Source organism: Mytilus californianus, unplaced genomic scaffold (genome assembly GCF_021869535.1).
Source record: "Mytilus californianus isolate M0D057914Y unplaced genomic scaffold, xbMytCali1.0.p SCAF_43, whole genome shotgun sequence".
NCBI lineage: Eukaryota > Metazoa > Mollusca > Bivalvia > Mytilida > Mytilidae > Mytilus > Mytilus californianus.
Window position 1 is genome coordinate 792,093 of NW_026262694.1, and position 22,699 is coordinate 814,791.

General features: G+C 31.1%; 1 protein-coding gene and 3 long non-coding RNA genes across 4 annotated transcripts in view; all 4 read left to right on the forward strand.

The window, feature by feature from the left end:
* LOC127699901 (putative ankyrin repeat protein RBE_0317) overlaps nucleotides 1-22,699 on the forward strand; it is a 639,895-nt gene that overhangs the window by 482,973 nt on the left and 134,223 nt on the right. The window lies entirely within an intron of this gene.
* The window catches only part of LOC127699896 (uncharacterized), a 43,443-nt gene that overhangs the window by 16,573 nt on the left and 4,171 nt on the right, over nucleotides 1-22,699 (forward strand). The gene's annotated exons all lie outside the window — the stretch shown is intronic.
* On the forward strand, nucleotides 4,146-13,223 carry LOC127699888 (uncharacterized). The gene is made up of 4 exons (XR_007981271.1): nucleotides 4,146-4,631; nucleotides 6,368-6,543; nucleotides 9,337-9,433; nucleotides 12,150-13,223. It is a non-coding gene; the product is annotated as an uncharacterized LOC127699888 (long non-coding RNA).
* LOC127699890 (uncharacterized) lies at nucleotides 15,855-22,130 on the forward strand. Its single transcript, XR_007981274.1, has 3 exons — nucleotides 15,855-17,407; nucleotides 18,261-18,358; nucleotides 20,987-22,130. It is a non-coding gene; the product is annotated as an uncharacterized LOC127699890 (long non-coding RNA).

Sequence of the window (22,699 nt, forward strand, 5' to 3'; positions counted from 1 at the left end):
TACCGTTAAGTGTGATGATTCACTCCGACATTACTTAAAATTAGCTATTGGTCATTGATTAGCGATCATTCATTTATCAGTTACCAATCATTCATCGATCCTATCAGTTCCGATCAAGCATTTAGGATTACCACCAGTTTTTGGTGGGGTTCGTGTTGCTCAGTCTTTAGTTTTCTGTTGGTCTTTTTGTTTTTTTGTCAGTTTTTTTTCGAATTATGAATTTGAATGTCCCTCTGGTATCTTTCGCCTCTCTTTTACGCGTTAAGTTGTAGATACTTCAAATATGTAAAACACTTTTTGACTATTCATCGGGTGAGGGTTATATATACCAGTACTTAGGATCAAGCATGTATATCTTAAGTTGCCGGTAATTCATATATGTATTTATGTTTTTATTTACTGAATACAAATACTTTTCCCCCGTCATTCACTTAATTATAATATAATAGCTTATTGCCTAGGATTTAAGAATAACGACCGACATTATTTAAGCAACAGACTTACTGTCTAGGCGTTAGATTGTTGCCTAGGATTTAGGAATAACGATTAACATCATTTAAGCAACAGACTTACTGTCTAGGCGTTATATTATTGCCTAGGATTTAGGAATAACGATTAACATCATTTAAGCAACAGACTTACTGTCTAGGCGTTAAATTATTGCCTAGGATTTAGGAATAACGACTAACATCATTTTAGCAACTGATTTACTGTCTAGGCGTTAGTTTATTGCATAGGATTTAAGAATAACGACTAACATCATTTAAGCAACAGACTTACTGTCTAGGCGTTAGATTATTGCCTAGGGTTTAGGAATAACGACTAAAATCATGTAAGCAACAGACTTACTTTCTAGGCGTTATGCATTAGAATGTCCCTCTGGTATCTTTCGCCTTTCTTTTACGTATTAAGTTGTAGATACTCCAAATATGTAAAACACTTTTTGACTTTTCATCGGGTGAGGGTTATATATACCAGTACTTAGGATCAAGCATGTATATCTTAAGTTGCAGGTACTTCATATATGTATTTATGTATGTATCTACTGAATACAAATACTTTTTCCCCATCATTCACTTAATTATAACATAATAGTATAGAGTAAACGTCCTGTTATAAGGAAGTTTAAATTAATTTTCCGAAAAATAATTTCTTCAATTTCTTCAACTTGAAACTCTAAGATAGAAAATTACGATAACAGAGCGACATTTTCAATAGCCATCTTCCTCTTTTTGTTTGTATCAAACCGAAGAGCTGGACACTTACTAATTAAAAGTGTACATACACTTGTTAAAATTGTACGAGAAAGAAAATTTAACCACACAAACTTAACACTAAGGCTAACTCTCTTTTGGACATTGTACGCACATCTTTTTGCCTTCAAATTAATGCATGCAATCTTATTTTTTTATCATTTCATTTTAAAGTTATATTGTGGAAATATGAATTGTTTGTTCCTGTTTAAAAGAAATAATGTAAAGAAATAAAACTGGAAAACAGAATTTAGAGATAGCTTGTATTTATATTATATCATAATTTAGAGATATTTCCTATTTATATTATATCATAATTTACCAGGATATAAAGTACTCACCAGTGTAATATAACTTTTGGAATAATCATGTCTATCATTCAAAATCTAATCGTTTCTTAGAACTATGGTTAATAGGTAATTGATAATTAAAATACAGAACAAAACAAAGGAATCATATCTGCAACATGAATAATCTCATACGTGACACTAACATTTCTGAATACAATAATTTACCATGGACATCTAAAAGAACATTACACTGTCTATTAAACATTTAACATGATAGTCAGTAGTAGAATATTTTATGTACTATGACATTGCAAAGCTTGCGATTTAGTTGCAAAATGTCGAAGAATTTTGTTTAAATGCGAAACATAACTACCTTCACGATGCAATTTTTATTCAAATAGGTATTTTTTTCAATTTTATTTCGCTGACTAATACTATAAAAAGTATTAATATAAAACATTTTCGTGAATGTTAATTCGATACGTTTGAAGACTTATAAATGCAGGTCTTTACAATACATGGTATCGTTATCGAAGTCAGTACAGTTCGAGCATACACCAGCGTGACGTATTAACCTAGATATGCAAACAACAAACGACTGAGCAGAGGGTACATTGTTGCTGAGAGATGGAAAAATGACAATAAAAAAATGGAAATCATCACGTTTATCATAAATTATAGTATAAATTCGTCTATCTGTGTCAATATCGGGTAAAACAAATATCAAGATATGAAGCAGACCTTCTACTTTTCCCTAATATCATATTTACCATGTTTACTGAGATGTAAAAGAGAGACGAAAGATACCAAAGGGACAATCAAACTAAAAGAAAAATAAATTTCAAAATGTAAAAAATGTAAAAAATGTAAGCATTCATTCAGGTACAAAGACAGGAATATGACAGTTGTTTTCCATTCGTTTGAAGTGTTTGATGTGCTTTTGATTTTGCCATTTGATAAGGGACTTTACGTTTAGAAATTTCCTTGGAGTTTATAATACATGAATGTTGGATGTACAAAATACCGAGACACGTCGTATAGCATTGCAAATTCACACTCGGTATAACAGTTATATTCGGGAATATGACAATGGTGGTATTGAAATGCAATTGTATAAATATTTGGACAACAAACGATAAGACATAACAGATTATTAAAAAAAAACCATAACAGAAACATCAAAAATAAGTTTGATAACATTAAAATTTCAAGAAACTCGTTTCATATGACTTTAATATTGGGTCAAATTAAAATGTAGCAATAATTAGTTCTGAAAACAAGACAAAGTAGAAAGTGTTATTTGATCGCCTTGTAAATATGATCATAGAACAATAAACTTGTTTATTTCTTTCCAAATTAAAATCTGTATGTATGTAAACTGTAGTTGTATCCATTGATGACAGGTATAAGTCAGAATCTTAAAAAAAAGAGATGTTTGCAAAAAACTGACCATTTAAATGTGTCGAATGCTTTTCAAAATGAAAAAAAAAAATGACAAATAAGTTGTAGTTTACGGATGTTCAAAACCCCAAAATGACTCTCAACATACACGTTTGCACTGCAATCGCCGTACTTCGGGTGAAAATACATGTACCCTTAAATGGGACAATACTTTTTTGAAATAGGAAAGATTATATTTTCGAAGCTCCTGTATGAAGTCTGCATCAATCCAAAAAAAAAAAATGTCTACAAGAAGAGGAGCTTGGTTAGTTCCAATAAGAATGTCGTTTATTTATCAAAAACACATAACCCGACATAACAAATATGATGACAATAAAAATCAAGGTTCCTCATTATATAACTTTTCGATGAATATTTTTTTCCACACTTTCTATATAATAATCAATGCAACTGCTGGTTGACGTTTCTTTCTTGTTTAGATCAACAGCCTTGTGTCGCATGAACTATTATTAAAACGTCATATTCTATGAATTCGTTTATGTCATTTTACCTCACAGAATTATTGAACAATGTATTGTCTAATAAAATATCACGTGGTGTGAATCGATTCTGATATTTGTATCCAAATCGACAGGGCCGGTGAATAACTTCGACAAATTGTACACTCCGGTGAGTAACACTACACAGGAAAAATTGCAACATATGTTTTTCATATGTTTTCAAAACATATGATTTTCATATGATTTTCATATGTTTTTCATATGTTTGTCCCAAACATATGAAAAACATATGTTTACATATGTTTTGAAACATATGAAAACATATGGAAGCAAACATATGTTTTCATATGTTTTATAGAATATGTTTACATATGTTTTAAAGGACATTAAAAAAAATGTTTTAAGAAAATGTCAAAATTTGTCATTTAATTATCACATACATTTGTTCATTTATTATCTATATAGCGTATTTCTCAAACAGGAAAGTTCACTTTCTACTCTTCCCACGAAATCCCACATGATCATGATGCTGAAAGCAGGTCAGCCCTGTCAGTGTCACCCCCACAGCAGAGCTATCTAATTTTGAATTGAACAGAATGTAAAATAAGTGAATGAGTTATAAAATATTAAATAATAATATGAATAAATATTCTTTTTTTAGTTTGTTCTTTATTCTCAATTCTTTTTTTTATTGATAATCCCATTATTCTCTATGATTCTTTATTCTATATTTCTGCTTTTTTTTGCTATCTGTTCTTTATTTTGCACTTTATGTCATTATTTTCTATTCTTAAACCCCCATCTTGATTCCAGACCCTCAAATATACGTAAATGTACGAAAGCTTGCATGGTACGTCGAACACGAAAACCCGGAAATCTTTTCACCGTTACCGTTTTTTATACTATGACGCAAAATCCATGGACTCTCACGCGACCATCTGCTGCTGTCTTTTTAAAAGTTTTTAAGAATGGACAGAGATAGATGATACAAGGAACTTTGGTTTTTCAAACTGGCGAATCAAAAATTTATTATAAACAGATAAATTGAAATGGGTGACTTGTCGATTAACTGGAAGAAACCGGGGAACGAAATATAGAAAATTTATGAAACGAAAGTCAACGCAACGAAAGTCAAAGTGTTTTTGTTTTGATGGATAATTTTACGTACCCTAAAAGCGCAACGAAAGGTAAATATCATTATGCACATGTTGTTTAATTATTGGATTAAAGCAGAAGATGTGTGTGCTTTCACTAAGTTTATTTTTCACGAAAAACTATTTGACTGTAGACTTATACTTGATGTAATTGAAATTGTTTATCTAATGTCACAACAGAACTTAATTACTTTAACTGATGCAGACCTGTATATCTTATTATCTCTCTAGCATTTAATAGCTATTTTACACTTAATAGATAGGGGTGCCCCTGGGGAGCAATTACTCCCCCTTTTTCATATAATTTAGATTTAAAAAATGTATTATACCTTTTCATACATCGCGTAGGTAATATTGTACATGTAACCTTTTCCCAATTTTAATTATGAGTGCACGTGATTCCAGGACATACAGGAGTGGACAAGAATCACATTCCGGCATTACCGAGAAAATCATCACATTTGATTAAAGCTCAAATCTGAGGCTCAAATTCCTTATTTTATGTTACCTTAAGGCAAAACAAGACTTGCAACTAAGAAAATTACAGGGCTTAAATTTGCATATGACAAGTACAATAAGCCTTAATTATCCTGAGTCTGAGACTACTATTACTGAGTACTATAACAATAAACATCTAGTAATTCTCAGCCTTAACATACATGTATTATACTTCTGATAGTTTTCCACACCAATTCACATATTTTTAAGCTGAAAAATATGAACCAGGCTATTACAGCGGCAGGTCTTATCACCTTGTTGTACATTATAAGATGTGGACCCTAGTCGAGTGCATGAATGGTCTACTTTACATCTACTTAAAATGTGAATATAAAAATAAGAAGATGTGGTAAGATTGCTAATGAGAAGGGTCCAATTCTCCACCAGAGATCAAATGACATAGAAGTTAACAAGTATAAGTTATGGTACAAGATGACTTCAACAATGAACAAAGCCCATACCACAGTCAGCTATAAAAGACATTTAATGGAAATGACAAATGTAAAACCATGCAAATGAGGAAACTAACAGACTGATAATGATTTATAAACAAAACAAGGAACAAATAAACAAATATGACATACAGCAACAAAGTGAACAAACGACAACTTGAACCGCTGAATTACAGGCTCCTGACTTGGGACAGGCACATACAGAATGTGGTAGAGTCAGACTAGTTTGTTGGTGCCAGACCCTCCCCTTTAGGGAGCTATAATTTGTTTTTTATGTGGGGGGAGGTGGGGCTAGGATGAAATTTGAAAAAAGGCAGGATGAGACACTTTGCCAAAAAAAAAAGGCAGGATGACAATTGATGTAAAAAAATTGTCAGGATAAACTATAAATAAAAAAAAACAGGACTGAATAGAGTGGAAAAATAAAAATGCAGGACAAAATTTTTCATCCTACCCCTCCCCCCTATAAAATAAAATGGTAGCTCCTTAACCTGGGATAGTGGTGTGAAACTGCTCAACTCATCTGACATCAGATCTGTACAAAGCAGATTTAACCACTTTGATTCATCACTTCATACAACAGTCATGACTATGGATTTAATAAACATAACATGCATAAGATGGATTAAAACATTCAAATAATTTAATACTTTTGATATAGTTAATTTTTTTTCAGGGCAAGTCTAGATCTGTTGTTCTTGTTTTAAAAGATCAAAATAAGCCAATTTTGCCATATAAAAATATTGAAGGCAATTTGGCAGATATATTGTAACTTCATTTTATTATACATTTGAACATGTTATACATTATTTCTTTTAGCATTTTCAATGAAAGTACATTTTGTACATGTACTTCAAGAAGTAGAAGAATCTAAGCAACAGAACAGAATTCATTTGAGGCATTGCTTTCTAGATTATATAATGGATTCATAGATTGTCATATTGATTTATGTGCATAAAAGGAGCAGTAGTCAATGAATAATTTTGTGATGAGAGGTATGTAATGAAGAGGATAACTTTGTTTAAATATTTTGTTGTTGTCAGACTCTGTATACATGTTGCAAGTTTTGAGGTCAAAGACATGATAGAGTTGAAAGTTTTGATTTCTTGTTGTGGGCTATTTCTATAAGCAGTGACAAATTATTTTTTTTTACAGGTCAATTTTATAGAAAATAGCGTTGGAAGCTCTATTAACACTTCATTGCTTGTTCTTTTTTTGTCTTGCAACAACAGTCATGAAAGTGAGTCTTGGGCATGCTGTTTTAACAGAGGCGAAGTCATAAACAATTTGTTAAAAATTGAGATTAGGTCAGTTTAAGAGGAACCAAACAATAAGTTATGGCCGTGTTATGGTTAAATAAGTCAATAATATTTTTTGCAGTAGAAGTAGGATATCCACTTCTCATTTCCATTTCCCTTGAGATTATATGGTCCAAATCCCTCAGTCATGGTTGATTGACTTTGATATTTTTACTTAACTTAAATGTGAAAAGTTTCTGATTAGGTCAGTTTGAGTGAACCAATAATGATAAATCTTTGATATTTGGTATGCAGTTGTATATGTCAGAGTACTAGCGCATTTCATATCCCTTGTTTTTATTTTGCCCAGCCCCTCAGTCATGGTCTATTGATTTTGAAACTTTGTCAGGTCATGGATGGTGTGTGACTTTGGATGTTTAAGCATTGTCATTATAATATCAACATTTGAAATCTACTAACAGGATTTCATACAGAGAAGACATACTTCTATGTCTAAAGTTTATTCATATGATATTAATGTATACCAAAGGTTTATTATATGCCATTAATGTCTTGGATAAATTATTTATACAGGAATTACTTCACTTTGAAATGTAAATTCTATGGAAGATAACCAGTAAAGCACTGTTATGGTTACATTTTTTTGTCAGATATTTTTCTAATTCATACCATAGGTCTATATCAGCATGGTCTTTTAGTTTTATGAGTTAGAAAATAACTGCTGATCAAATATGTTTACAGTAGTTATACCTCTTGGAAATAGATATTGTAAGAAAAACTGCATTGCAAGCAATCCCACACATGTCTTTGTTTCTTTTAGATTATTTATATTTTATGAAAAAGGTTAAAAGAACATACATATTTTTTGCTTTTTGACAGCAAATTTTATATATCCATCAATTGGCGAGGTACATTGAAGCGCTATTCTTTTATTTAATGCATGAAGTATGGATGGTAACACAAATGACAACATATTATGTTCATGAGTTAATATTGCCTTGTCTGAAAATAGTATACGTGAAGTACTAACATTGAACTATGGTAACGTTGTAACCCTAATGCTGTAGTGAATGACGTTATTGTATAGATTTCATAGCTACAACAACGATTAAACTTACATTGCAATCATGAGTATTTATTGAGATTCCACTACATGCCTTTAAATTGTGTATTTAAACAATTTTGCCTATGTAACAAGAAATCAAGATTTAATAGACATCAAGAGTTAATGCCTAAATGTTGTTTTTTTTAAACTGTAGACAGCAGAATAGATGATTTTATATTAGAAAAAGTTCATACTAAACTAAGACGGGCTTAGGCTATACATATATTATTAGCTCACCTGGCCCAAAGGGCCAGGTGAGCTTTTCTCATCACTTGGCGTCCGTCGTTCGTCTGTCGTCCGTCGTCCGTTAACTTTTACAAAAATCTTCTCCTCTGAAACTACTTGACCAAATTAAACCAAACTTGGCCACAATCATCATTGGGGTATCTAGTTTAAAAAATGTGTCCGTTGTTGGGTTGCTGCCCCTGAATTGGTTATTTTAAGGAAATTTTGCCGTTTTTGGTTATTACCTTTAATATTATTATAGATAGAGATAAACTGTAAACAGCAATACTGTTCAGCAAAGTAAGATCTACAAATAAGTCAACATGACCAAAATGGTCAGTTGACCCCTTAAGGAATTATTGCCCTTTATAGTCAATTTTTAACCATTTTTCGTAAATTTTTGCAATCTTTTACAAAAATCTTCTCCTCTGAAACTGCTAGGACAAATTTAACCAAACTTGTCCACAATCATCATTAGGGTATCTAGTTTAAAAAATGTGTCCGATGACCCCGCCCGTGAACCAAGATGGCCGACATGGCTAAAAAATAGTACATAGGTAAAATGCAGTTTTTGGCTCATATCTCTGAAACCGAAGCATTTAGAGCAAATCTGACAGGGATAAAATTGTTCATTAGGTCAAGATCTATCTGCCCTGAAATTTTCAGACCAATCAAGCAACACGTTGTTGGGTTGCTGCCCCTGAATTGGTAATTTTAAGAAAATTTTGTAGCTTTTGGTTATTATCTTGAATATTATTATAGATAGAGATAAACTGTAAACAGCAATAATGTACAGCAAAGTAAGATCTACAAATAAGTCAACATGACCAAAATTGTCAATTGACCCCTCAAGGAGTTATTGCCCTTTATAGTCAATTTTATACAATTTTCATAAATGTTCAGTAAAGTAAGATCTACAAACACTTCACCATCACCAAAACACAATTTTGTCATGAATCCATCTGTGTCCTTTGTTTAATATGCACTTAGACCAAGGTGAGCGACACAGCTCTTTAGAGCCTCTAGTTAATATTAGTTACGCTGTTGATCTTTTTGTTGTTTGCTTACACATTTTTTCCATTCAATCAAAAGTAAAAATATAAATTAGTGACTCTCTGAGCATCAGTTCATACTTCATCTACAAAAATGATCTAGTTTTTGTCTGGAGTTCTGGATTAAATTAAGATTTAAAATTTTAGCTTATTACCATGGTTGCCAAATTAAAGGAAAGTGCAGTATTAGAATCACTGGTGTACATGTAGATGCGGATGTCCGGCAAAAAGAACTGGTATCAAAGTAAGTTCATCTGTAGAATTGCAGTTAATTTAAATAATTTAATGTTATCTATTGAAAACTTTTTCAAGTGTAATTGTACATGTTACGGCATGTATACTGTTGTTTATTTATTTCTTTCTGATGTCAAGTATGCATCAAGAAATCCTTATCCTGCTCTCCTTCTTCTGCTCCACACACACACGCATGAGATGTCAGAAGTTCAAATAATTATAGCATTTGCTTATATTATGAATTGTGTATTTAAAAGTTGTTCTCATCTTGAATATACATAAAATATTTGCCACTGAACATTAAAATAAGCAAGAAAATTCAATCAATTATTGTTTTTGCATTATAGGAATGACTTTTTAAACATACATGTATAACAATTGAATAATTTCCCTTTAAGTTTTTTTTATGAACCAGCATATATATATATATAGATATAACATGTATAAGGAGATGAGGTACATGTATGATTCTCAATGTGACAACTATCAATTAAAAAACCAAAGGACGAAGATGTTAACATTTGCTGGTCACTGCACAGCCATAAACAATGATCAAAATCCATACCATAAAGTAATCTATTATGGCTATAACTTGTATAAGGATGAAAAAATGTGAACCAATGAAAAAAATAAAACTACACACTGTATGGCAGACAGCACCCAACATAAAAACCAAATGTCAGAATCAGCCAGAAAGGGCTGGACTCATCAACAAGCACTTAAAAAGAAATAACAAAATAATAAAAGATGCAAAAGTTATGTTTTCCCAAACTAAAATATCTATCAGTTCACCTTCGACAGATTTAATCAATTAATGTAACAACAAAACATTTGTCATTTCAAACAGTCTAAGAAAGCATGACTTTGTGTAATGCCAAAATATTGAACACACAAGAATATGTAGGACCATAACAGCATATAAGTATTTATAATTGCTTAGAATTTCAATATCTGAAATACATGTTCTGCTTTTTGTCAAGCTTGCAAATTTATTTCACGAAAGCGAGACAGTGATCCTAGATTCTGCCAGAGGCGGCGTCGCTGTCCTAAAATTTAGGTTCAGTCTGAGGTTAAATTTTTTTTGAACATCGATAACTTTGTCAAACAGACATGGGATTTTGTGAAATTGAGACAGAATATTCGAAGCTTCTTAATGACCAAACTACAGTATCCAAGGCAAAATTTTGAAAATATTCTTTTTCATTTTTCCGTATTTGAACTAATAAATGGGCTTAGTTTTTTTGATGAGCTTGCGACTTCCGCTGCAGAAAGCTCGACATAGGGATGGTGGAAGACACGGATGCTTCATACTATGTACAATGTCTATAGATGCATATGTATGTTATGAAGTTTCTGTCAGTCAACTGTCCATTGTCCTTGAACTCATTTTTATGGTTCAGTGATTACTTGAAAAAATAAAGGTTTTTTGTAATGTTAATTTCTCTCATAATTTCTCTCTTATTAATATTATTTATAGTATTCATGGTAATAGGATATTTATATTTACTTCGTATGTGGATATCTTGCAAGGTCCTAGTGTCTGTCTACTCTGTCAGAAAGTTTTCGTGGTCAATTCAATATCTCAGGTATTATAAGCAATAAGTCTACTATATTTGGTGTATGGAATTATTGTAAGGTGTAGATGTCCAACTGGTAGTTGTAATCTGGCCTTGACCTCATTTTAATGGTTCAGTAATAAGTTTTTATGTTTTGGTCTAATTTTTGGATACTTATAAGCATTCAGTCAATTATATTTGGTGTATGGAATTATTGTAAGGTGTAGTTGTCCAACTGGTAGTTGTAATCTGGCCTTGACCTCATTTTAATGGTTCAGTAATAAGTCTTTATGTTTTGGTCTAATTTTTGGATACTATAAGCATTCAGTCAATTATATTTGGTGTATGGAATGTTTGTAAGGTGTACTGATGTAAAATTGAGAATGGAAATGGAGAATGTGTCAAAGAGACAACAACCCGACCAAAGAGCAGAAAACAGCCAAAGGCCACCAGTGGGTCTGACAGTAATCACCCGAACTTGACCTCATCTTCATGGTTCATTGGATATCTTTTTCTTGCTTAGTCTGTTTTCCAGATACTATAAGGTAAAGGTGAACTATATTTGGTTTCTGGAATGATTGTAGATTGAAATTGTAAGGTGTTTAGGTTAAACTTTACATTTATCTTGCAGGCTTCATCTGACCTTAACCTTATTTTCATGGTTCATTGGTCAGTATTAAATTTCTCTTGATTTGGTCTTTTTTTTAGATACTAAAAGTATAGGTGAACTACTTTAATGTTTATGGAATAATTGTAGGGTGTTTATATTTGTCTTGCAGGTACAATTCTTGCCAGATTTTTTAAAACTTATTCTATAGGTTAATATCAGCATAATCCTAGTCAAGTTTTATAAATTTGGCCGATCAACTTTTTTCAACTTTTTTGCCCCTTGGAAATAATAAATTTATGGAAAATGGCCTCGTAAATGCTCTCATTTTTTTTTTATTAAACTTATACATGTAGTATACTATTATAGTAATGCCCTTGAAGGTCGGTTTGAAATATTTAGTATACAAGAAAAAGAACTTTTTTTCCCCCAAGCACATTTTTTATTTATCAATATTTTTGAGAACAAAAAAACATGGTTTTTTTTTAATATTGCCCCTTGATAGGTAAAAAATGTACGACTAGGTGGACATTGAAACTCTGTTCTTTTATGTTTACTTGCAGGAACTGAAAAGTAAAGAAACAGAACCAAAGAACATTAATTTTGGATTAATACAATATTGAACTCAAAGTCAATTTAGTTATCTTTCTTAATCATACAGGATATTTCCAAAAAAGCGGCTGCATACACATGCACCAGTAATAGCCAGCAGTTGAGACAATTAAATATCTGTGTATGGTGATATAGCAATAGAAATATCACATACATCATAGGGAAATAGAAATGGAGTATGTCAAAGAGACACACATATGAAAAAAGAATATAGACAGTAGAAATGGAGTATGTCAAAGAGACACACATATGAAAATAGAATATAGACAATAAAATTGGGGTATGTCAAAGAGACTAACATGAAAATAGAATATAGACAATAGAAATAGGGTATATCAAAGAGACAAACATATGAAAATAGAACGTAGACAATAGAATTTGGGTATGACAAAGAGACAAAAATATTAAAAATAGAATACAGACAAAAGAAATGGGGTATGCCAAAGAGACAAACATATGAAAATAGAATATAGACAATAGAAATGGGGCATGTCAAAGAGAGAAACATATGAAAATAGAATATAGACAATAGAAATGGTGGATGTCGAAGAGACAAACAAAACAAAATAAAATATACTAGACAATAGAAATGTGGTATGTCAAAGAGACAAAAATATGAAAATAGAAGAGACAACAAGTTAATAAAAAAAGAATTCTACTTGATATAAAAATTATGGAGCACTGTTATTTTTCTGCATAAAGGAATGCCTGTATACAGTTGTTTTTTATTTGTTTGAGCTTTTGATTTTGCCATGTATTTTCTGTGGAGTTTGGTATTTTGGGTTATTTACTTTTTAAAGCAACAACTCACCACACTGAAGTATTTACACTCAAAATGAGTTCCTGACAGAAAAAAAAAAATAACGAAGAAAAACATATTAAAGCATCAAAACATAACTTTAAAAAACCTACCGCAAAAAAAAAAAATACATATATATACAAACCATGTTTAGAATCTATGAGAAAATAAATGCATTTGAACAATTAAAAACATATAAAAAATATATATTTAGGACCAAGATTAAATCATATGAAAACATATGTTTGGGCCAAACATGTGAAAACATATGTTTAGGACAAACATATGAAAACATATGTTAAGGCCAGGTATGAAAACATATGAAAAACATATGTTTGTAAAAAACATATGAAAAACATGTTTTCCATATGTTTACATGTATGAAAAACATATGTTTTTCATATGATTTTAAAAACATATGTTTTTCATATGATTTTAAAAACATATGTTTTTCATATGTTTTCCATATGTTTTTCATATGTTCGAAAACATATGTTTTCATGTCGGGCCTAAACATATGTTTACATATGTTTTCAATCATATGAAAAACATATGTTAAACATATGAAAACATATGTTGCAATTTTTCCTATGTAGTATTCGACGCCAATGAGATTAATATTTGTTCGGTATAATAAAACAGTAACGGCTCTATTTGTCGGAAGAAAACCCTCGGGAAAATAACCCTCAGTAGGGTTGACAATTTTTATTATCCTCCTCCTAAGAAAGCCGTAACTGTATATCATATTGAAATCCATGTTTGTGGTTAAAGAAACACTTGATATACCTATCAAAGAAGCTTAACATATTTAATTTTACCCAGTATTAAAAATCGTCGATTGCCTTATCCACGAAAACCACGTATGCTGTTAACCTACAAATATTGATGAATCCTCGGTGTTGTAAACTTTATGTTCCAAAATATTAAGCATCATTCGAAATGCCAATATGTTTTTTACTTCAAGTCATTTTTTGGCATTTCGCTAATTATTTGAAACTAGAGGTTTTCAGTGCTGCTCAACTTCCTAGTTGACTTAACATGTTAACTGTTTTGATGCAAGCGCCACAAATGAGTATGTACTAACATTTGTCTGGTATATTTGATCACTTATTTTTGCCAACCGGTCTTTATGTTAAAGTACGTCTTCATACTGAAGCTAATTTTATTTTATGGCTAAGAAAATTAGTAACAATTCTCTCAAAATTAGTTACAATCAAAAGGAAATAACTATTTTTCCAAATCAGTAAAGATTTAGTTATTGAAAAATTGCTTTTTAAATTTTGTAAATATTATCTACAGGCACCTAGAAGATCAACTAACATAGCAGTAACGGGCAATACCCTCTTTAGGTTATTCTTTAGTCTATATTTATGGTCAGACTATCAGAACAAAATAACTTCCTCATTAAAGAGGCATCTGAAGAATTTAACAAATGTAGCGACAACTGGTTGAGTAACACCTATACATTATTAAAAATTTTAATGTAACACCAGAATATTTGTTTAATCACAAATTGTATATAAGGTCAATTAACAGAAAAAGACTCAGAATTAAATATGATGAATTTTGTTTTATCAATTAAAATAATGACAAACTTGGCATTGTGCAAGGAATTAAATTAAGAACTTATACATGTTATAAAATTGAGAATGGAAATGGGGAATATGTCAAATAGACAACAACCCGACCAAAGAGCAGACAACAGCCGAAGGCCACCAATGGGTCTTCAACGCAGCGAGAAAATCCCGCACCCGGAGGTGGTCCTCAGCTGGCCCCTAAATAAAAGTGTGTACTAGTTCAGTGAAAATGGACGTCACACTAAAATCCAAAACATATAAATGAACTAAAATTAAAAAAAAAACATATATATAACAAAGCCCAGAGGCTCCTGACTTTGGACAGGCGCAAAAATGCGGCGGGGTTAAACATGTTTTGTGAGATCTCAACCCTCCCCCTATACCTCTAGCCAATGTAGAATAAAGAAACACAATGCATTACGCACAGTAAAACTCAGTTCAAAAGAAGTCCGAGTCCGATGTTAGAATAGGTAACAAAAGAAACTAAGCAAAATGACAATGAGACATAAATTAACAAAGGACTACTAGCAGTTACTGACATGCCAGCTCCAGACCTCAATTAAACTGATTGAAAGATTATGTCTTCATCATATGAAAATCAAGTACAATCCCTCCCGTTAGGGGTTAAGTATCATACCATCATAACATATATGAGAAAAACATAGCCCGTATCATGCCAACAACTGGTTTTAGAATAATATTGTTTATTTCCGATGCAAAGACCCTATGAGTGAATCAATACTAAAACCAGAATATGCAATTCTTAATGACCTGACAACAGTATCGTAACTATATCCTTTCCGAATAAGTCTGTTTACAGGTTTGGTTAGCTTTTGAGGTGAATGCCGACATTTTTGTGCTTTGTAAAGAATATAGATTGTTTTAAAATGATATTGGTCTTGAAAAATATTTTCTATTAAAAAAATGTTGTCAAACAATAATGAGTTAACCAAATTTAGAATCAGTGCTCATGAACTTGAAATAGAAAAAGGAAGACACAACGTAATACCTCTAAACAACAGATTTTGTAAATTACGTTACAATGACATTGTGGAGAATGAAATTCATGACTTCTTCGATGTCCGTCGCATAAAACTAAAAGGGTCTAGTTTCATTTTAGTTCCATCATCCATATTTGCTGATAAATCAATAATTTATATGGTTGATGTCAAATAAAAATTCAATAGTTAATGCTATTATGATAAAAATTATAAATAGTGTGACTAAGTATAGAAATGCAAACTTAAGTAATAAGTCATGAGTGACCCGTCAGATCTTTCTTAAGAGCCAATCCGCCAGAAAACCATGCAATATTCAGAAAATCGTCCAAATCGACAATCACAACTTGACAAATTTTTATACATCATCTTAATCCTTGACATAAAATAAAAGAATTTGACCACTTAATTTTTCCCAGAATCGTATCTATTTTTAGTAACAGCCTCATTTGCATAATTCTGTAAATTCATAATGAAACCAAGGAAAAATCCAACTTTTTTATGCCTTTTAAGAATGACCCAGAAGCATATTAAATGGGGTAGTTGAGTTTTTAGAGTAATGTCAGCTGAAACTCATCCATTTTACTATGTTATGATCAATACAAATGAAAATTTAAACGATTTGGCACATTGCCAGGAGCAGGGAGACAAAGGCGGGGTTTTTCATACATGAATTTACGTGGTTTTCATTCGCTTCTATCTTGCAAGACCCATTCCGAATTTGTTTGCAACTTATATCGGTTTTAACTATGGGGTATGTTTTATATCAAAACAAAATATTAAGCTTGGCAAATGACTATTATATGTTAATTTATGCCTTGGAAGAATGGTGATTTTAGTCCCAAATTGACACATTTTGATTTTGATTTTAATTAAATTCTAAACACAATTGGTACTAAAATGGCTCATAAAATCATTCGAACAAGTAAAATCAATTTGTCTGAAAAATGAAATAAGACGTATTTGTACTGCAAGTCCAAAAATCAATAAATTGTCTGAAACCAGGGAGTCCATCTTTTATGCTCTTCCATTGACTTATCTCCCTTGGGTAAGATCTGAAACATGTCAGCTCCCAGTGATGGTTTGGCAGACAAATGTTTACCGTGAAGTTTGTGACTTTAATAACCTAGGATGAGCATGTGGGCTATCCCAGCCTTATACATCTACATATTACAAACTATTTAAGATATCTGAATGCACTAAAGACCAAAACAGCATTTCCAAAAAAAATAATTACTGCCAAGAAATTTGACAATCATGACAATAATTTAGTGAATAAACATTATAAATATTGATTGGAAAAATAAGTCCATGAACAGCAAAAAGTGTTTTTAGATTTCAACGAGCAAAACAAAAGTATTCTAAATCATTCTTCGTAAAAAAAAAAAGTGAGCGAGTGGAACCACCTTGCTCGCACCAAAATTGAGATTGAGAGTGTCAAAACTGCTCTGGCGCACCATCAATAAATCAACGACACTCTCTCTACCGTGGTATTGAAACCAGCATTGGTAACCAAACATATTCATACAGATACAGACTACCATTCATCTACATTTAGGAAGTCTGAATAATACTGAAAACTATGGTGTAGAATTTCCAACAGGACTCCTTATTTTATATAAGACAAGGAGTGGTTTATTTTCCCATGGTTGTTACATCATCTTGTCTTTAAATATGCTCGAAGTACAGGGACTTTTATGGAATTCATTGACATGATAATCAAGCAAGATGTCAACAGCTCGTCCAACCCTCTTCCAGCAAAGCCAAAACTGACCAAGGATCTTCACCCTTTCAAAACAGGCTGTATACAGGACGAGTTATTCCAGTAGGAACAGGTACAAATCTTACAATCAATTTTCATTTGTTCCATATAGTCAATCTGAAATTAGGGGACCAACAATTGATACATTAGCTAGATTAAAAAAAGGGGGGGGGTGGGTGTTGAAGGGGCATGTGAATATTCTTTTACACCTGACCTGTTTCTAAGACATCTTATTTATTTCCTATGGCAAAGTGCAAGCAAATAATATATATCCGTATATACATTGTTCTGTCTTGGGACCATTTGATTAAAAAAGCAAGGGGGAGGGTTAGAATGGTCAAAATATTTATGTCCATGTCAGCTTAGGACAGAATTTTAATTTTCAAGCTATTAACCAGAGTACAATATATATTTATTTTCTGCTTTAAAAAATCAATTTATAGACCAGAATCATGATAATAATCAAAATCTATTTCAACATAATCAACGTTTAGCAGGTCAGGTTTTTATTCTCTTCCCCTAAGTTATATTTTCAGTTCTTACTGGAAGTTGTTCAGCTCTTTGTCTACTGAAAAAACTTTTATCTCGTGGAAAAGCCTCCTACAAATACATGTTTTACATACAACATACTGTACATGTAACACTAGACAACTTTATCCAGAGAATAATATTTTTTTAATGAACTAATAGGCCATGGAGACTAAAAAAATCAAAAGCATTGCAAACTTTTGTAAAGTTCAATTTTAGGACCCTACATGTACATGTATGTAGATTACTTATAGAGCCCTTTTTAAAAGAAAAAACATACATTTAAACTACATGCACAGTGATGCTACACTACCCTACATTTCCTGTCTGATATATTTTATTTCATGTAAAACAAATTTGAAGAATTATTTTATAGTTTAACACTTTTTATTTTGTAGGGCTATATATATATGCAAGCAATGCTCAATTAAGATGAATTTTTGTAAAAGTTGCAATAGCCAGGTCAAACTAAATACATGTATAGAAGAAGATATTGGTAAGTTATTATTAACTTATATATTAATTTAACTGTTTGTATAACATGGTAATCATACAAAGTATATGTAATCACTTATATAATAACATAATTATACAATAACATGTTATACATTTGTACATCAGTTTTATTAAACAGGTCTTTGTTAACTTGGTTTTCCCATTGAAAAATCACTTTGCTAATTTTAATTTGTAGTACTATATTGGGCGGCTCCTATAGTTTCCATTCAATAACTAACAATGACTAATGAACTGTTCATACGTTCCATTTCAATTATTTTATTTATTAATACGTATTACTTTTACTGTTAAGCAGTTTTTTGTGATATCCATTTTACGTGACTCTATATTTATGTATCCTGTCATACTTTGAACGACAAAATTATTTTATGTCTACCTGTGCGAATTTCAAACGCGCGATTTTACGCCAGTACTTAAAACCTTCCATCCTTTATGGGTGGATTTAACATAGATATATAAAATCGTATAATATAAGCAAAATGAGGATGTTAAATTTGATGTATGCCTTTTTGTGCTTCTTCGTTACATTTGTTTGTTTTTATAGTGATTAAGATGATAACACAATGTGGACTGCTGTACCCCTATTTTTGACAATTTTACCTATTGTGTCTTTTTGTTTTGTTCAAGACTCGTTGTCAATATAATGGAATTTGATGCGACTGTCATACAAGTGAGAGGTTTATTATCTAGCTATAAAACCAGGTTCAAACCACCATTTTCTACATAAGAAAATGCCTGTACCAAGTCAGGAATATGACAGTTGTTATCCATTCGTTTGATATGTTTGAACTTTTGATTTTGCCATTTGATTGGGGACTTTCCTTTTTGAATTTTCCTCGGAGTTCAGTATTTTTGTGATTTTACTTTTTCAAATATAAAAGGGGGAGATTTTTATTGGTACTTTTGAAGATATTTCACCTGTTCGATTAATTGATTGGTTGTTGGTAATGCTAATGTCCAATGGCAAATAGTTCATGCATGTTTAGGACAAGAACAAATTAAAATAAATACATTATTTGGGTTCTTAATATGCTAAATCTAACAATGTATTTAAATAATTCAAGATGTTGCAATTGGGCCCCATTTTAAATTGGTTCACATTGATTTCAAAACGGTCCAAAATTTTTTTTCTTATTTCTACACAACTTGAATTCTTGAGGTTCTTTTGATATACAAAATGCAAATGTTTTATATTTAGATTTTTAATTTTGGTCCGGTTTTCAAATTTGTCCACATTTTAAAGTCCAAAGGGTCCAAATGTTAACTTAGTTTAATTTTAACAAAACTTGAACTCTAATTACAATGAATTAGGGTTCTTTGAATGATAAATAGAAATACTCAAATATCCTGAATATAAATATGTACTTAGATTTATGATTTTGGTCCCAGTTTTTAAGTTGGTTCAAATGGGGTCCATAATTTAACTGTGTTTGATTTCAACAATAATTTTAAAGATGCTGATTCAGCCTGAATCTAACCTGTATTTAGTTTTTGGGCCCTATTATGAAATTGGTTTACATTGAGGTCCAAAGGGTCCAAAATTAAACTAAATTTCAAATCTTAATTTGATCTTGGGGTTCTCTGATATGCTGAATCTATTAAACTTTATCTTTATACCATATTTATTCTGTGTTAGAAACCTATTCTTTGTCATATATTTAATCCCATTACAAATTTAGAGCTGTTATAGCATTTTTTCTTCATCTTCCACAAAATTTGTCCTTTTCTGAGATAACTGGTGTTATCTTTTTTAATGAAACTTTAGTGAAAAGAAAAGCACAATATGTGGATGATTATCTGATGTCAAACATTTTCAAGATGGCCACCAAGGATGGCACAAATTTCAACACTGGTTAATTTAATGAAAATTGTTAATTAGGGATAGTCGTGGTAGTTTGACTTGCTAAACAAAGTAAGGTTGTTTTTTCTTCCAAAATGGCAAACATTTTCAAGATGGCCTTATATGAAAATTGACATTAAGGAATTATAGCACTTTTGACATGCCAACAAAACAATGAAATTTTTTTTTAAAGATGGACACAGCAAATAAAGGGTTAAATTTTCAATTTTGTTGAGTTTGATTTTAAAGAATATTGATATTTAGCTGTACTTTGACACAGAGAACAGATATAAAGATGGCCACCATTTCAAAGATTGTCACTAAAAGCGGTCAAATTATCACCATTGTCTGTTTTCAATGTAAAATTATATTGAGTGGTAATTTGACATGCCAATCCAAATGGAGGCAATTTTTATTGTTGTAAAGATGTTAAGGGCTATTTGGACATGCTTAAAAGGAGTGGATAATAACTATTCTGCAAAAATGATTTGGCTTTAAGTTGGGAGAATTTTGTAACTGCATCCACTTACAGTAAAAGTTGTCAATTTTATTTCCTGTCAGTGGTATATATGAAATTAAAAAAAAATGTGGTATGATTGCCAATGAGAACAAATGACATAGAAGTAAAGCTATAGGTCTTCATATGCCATATGGCCTTCAACAATGAGCAAGACCTATACTGCATATATATTCAGCCATAAAAGGCCCCAAAATAAGAAAATGAAAACTAACAGCCTGATTTATGTATGTATGTTTTGTGGTTTTCAGATCTAGACTCGCAGCTAACCTTTCTGTCAGTGTCAACAACAACTGAACTTTCACAACAGTCAACATCAGATTGGGAGACTGATAATGCTTCTAACAGAAACAATTTCAACCAACCAAACAAGCAACAGAAACTTTCCAACTTTAAAACATCAGTTAAATCTTCCATGGGATGATGTCTCAAAAAATAACAGTTTATCATTTATGGAGATTTTAATGTTATGGTTTTTCTTTTACAAGAAAGTTAATGTACACTTGTTTTATAGTAAATCCTATAGCCGTTCAAGTATAAAAAAAACACATTCAACTTTATTGAAATTTGAAGATTCATGACTTATTTTAATTCTGTTATCTCCGAGGATGTGATGTAGAGCATTATAGGTACAGTAATCTTAACAGCTATCCAATTTCATTCAAAATTCTTATAAATTTTGCACTGGTATATATAGACTAAGTAATTTGTTTTTCGTCTAGTTATGGAATTTTTTTTAGAAGCATTTATGATTTTCATGTTTGTATTGACCACATTGCAGCAACCTAGATATAGGTACCTGGCAAATCTTCCCTTGTTAGCATACTAGGCTCAAAGGGTCATAAAAAAATTTCCATCACTAAGTGTCTGTTAAAATCATCTGTTTACAGTTTTCACTTTTAAACCATCATCTTAATAACTTTAGAAGAAGTGTCATACATATATATATATGTATACAAAATTTAAAAACTTTTCAATATATATATATATATATATATATATTGATAAAAACTATCAACATGACAAGATCTAAATACCCAATTTTTTTTTGAAAAATTGGACATAACATCTATGAGCTATTGTCCCTGAAATGTGTAAATTTACAAATTTTCACAGTTTTCTGCTACTATCCGACAACTATATCAATATATTATAAGAATAAATTGCAAAAGTGGTCAGAAGAAACTTTTTTTTTACAGTCTGAACTTATTCTGAATTGTTTAACTTCTAATTTAAATTGATTGCATTTGAAATATGTGTTTGTTATCGTTTTAGGTGCACAATTTGTCAATAGGATCTATTTCGGCTCCTGGGAGCCTCTAGATTTATAATGAATAATTTGTATTTATGTATGATTATTTTCTTAATGTATTAAATGAAACATTAATTATTCTTTTCCATTTGTTGTTATACTTATGTATAAGTCCAGATCCTATCATATGTCAGTAGTTACAAATTAGACGGCAAAATTGAGAAAATTTGAATATGCAGGTTACCCCATTTTGTTGTGGCATATACCAGAAACCAACATTATTTGCCGAGCTTGAAATTTTTTTTGATTGGGTATATATAGTTATACTTTGCAAGTGGATAAGTTGTTTTACAATAATAAACGGGTCTTGGAGTATTTTGGCTCTGAAAAATGACCAAAATCAGCCATTTTGGACATGTAGCTAAATAAGACATATTGAAACAGTTAGATTATACATACACTTAATAGACAGCATTGTTAATTCTATGCATTCTTACACTTTCAGTGATGTATTACTAGGAACAACTATCAAAAAATTATAAATGTTACCATATTTCTTTATTTAAACCAGCGAAATATGCCAAAAAAGGCTTATTTTTGCTGTTTTCGAGCAATTTCATCTGTTAAAACATGGCGCTCAAAAAATATCCAGATCGGTTTAATATTTTCCCAAAAAAATTTGTGTGGTTATTTACATTACTAAGGTGCACCA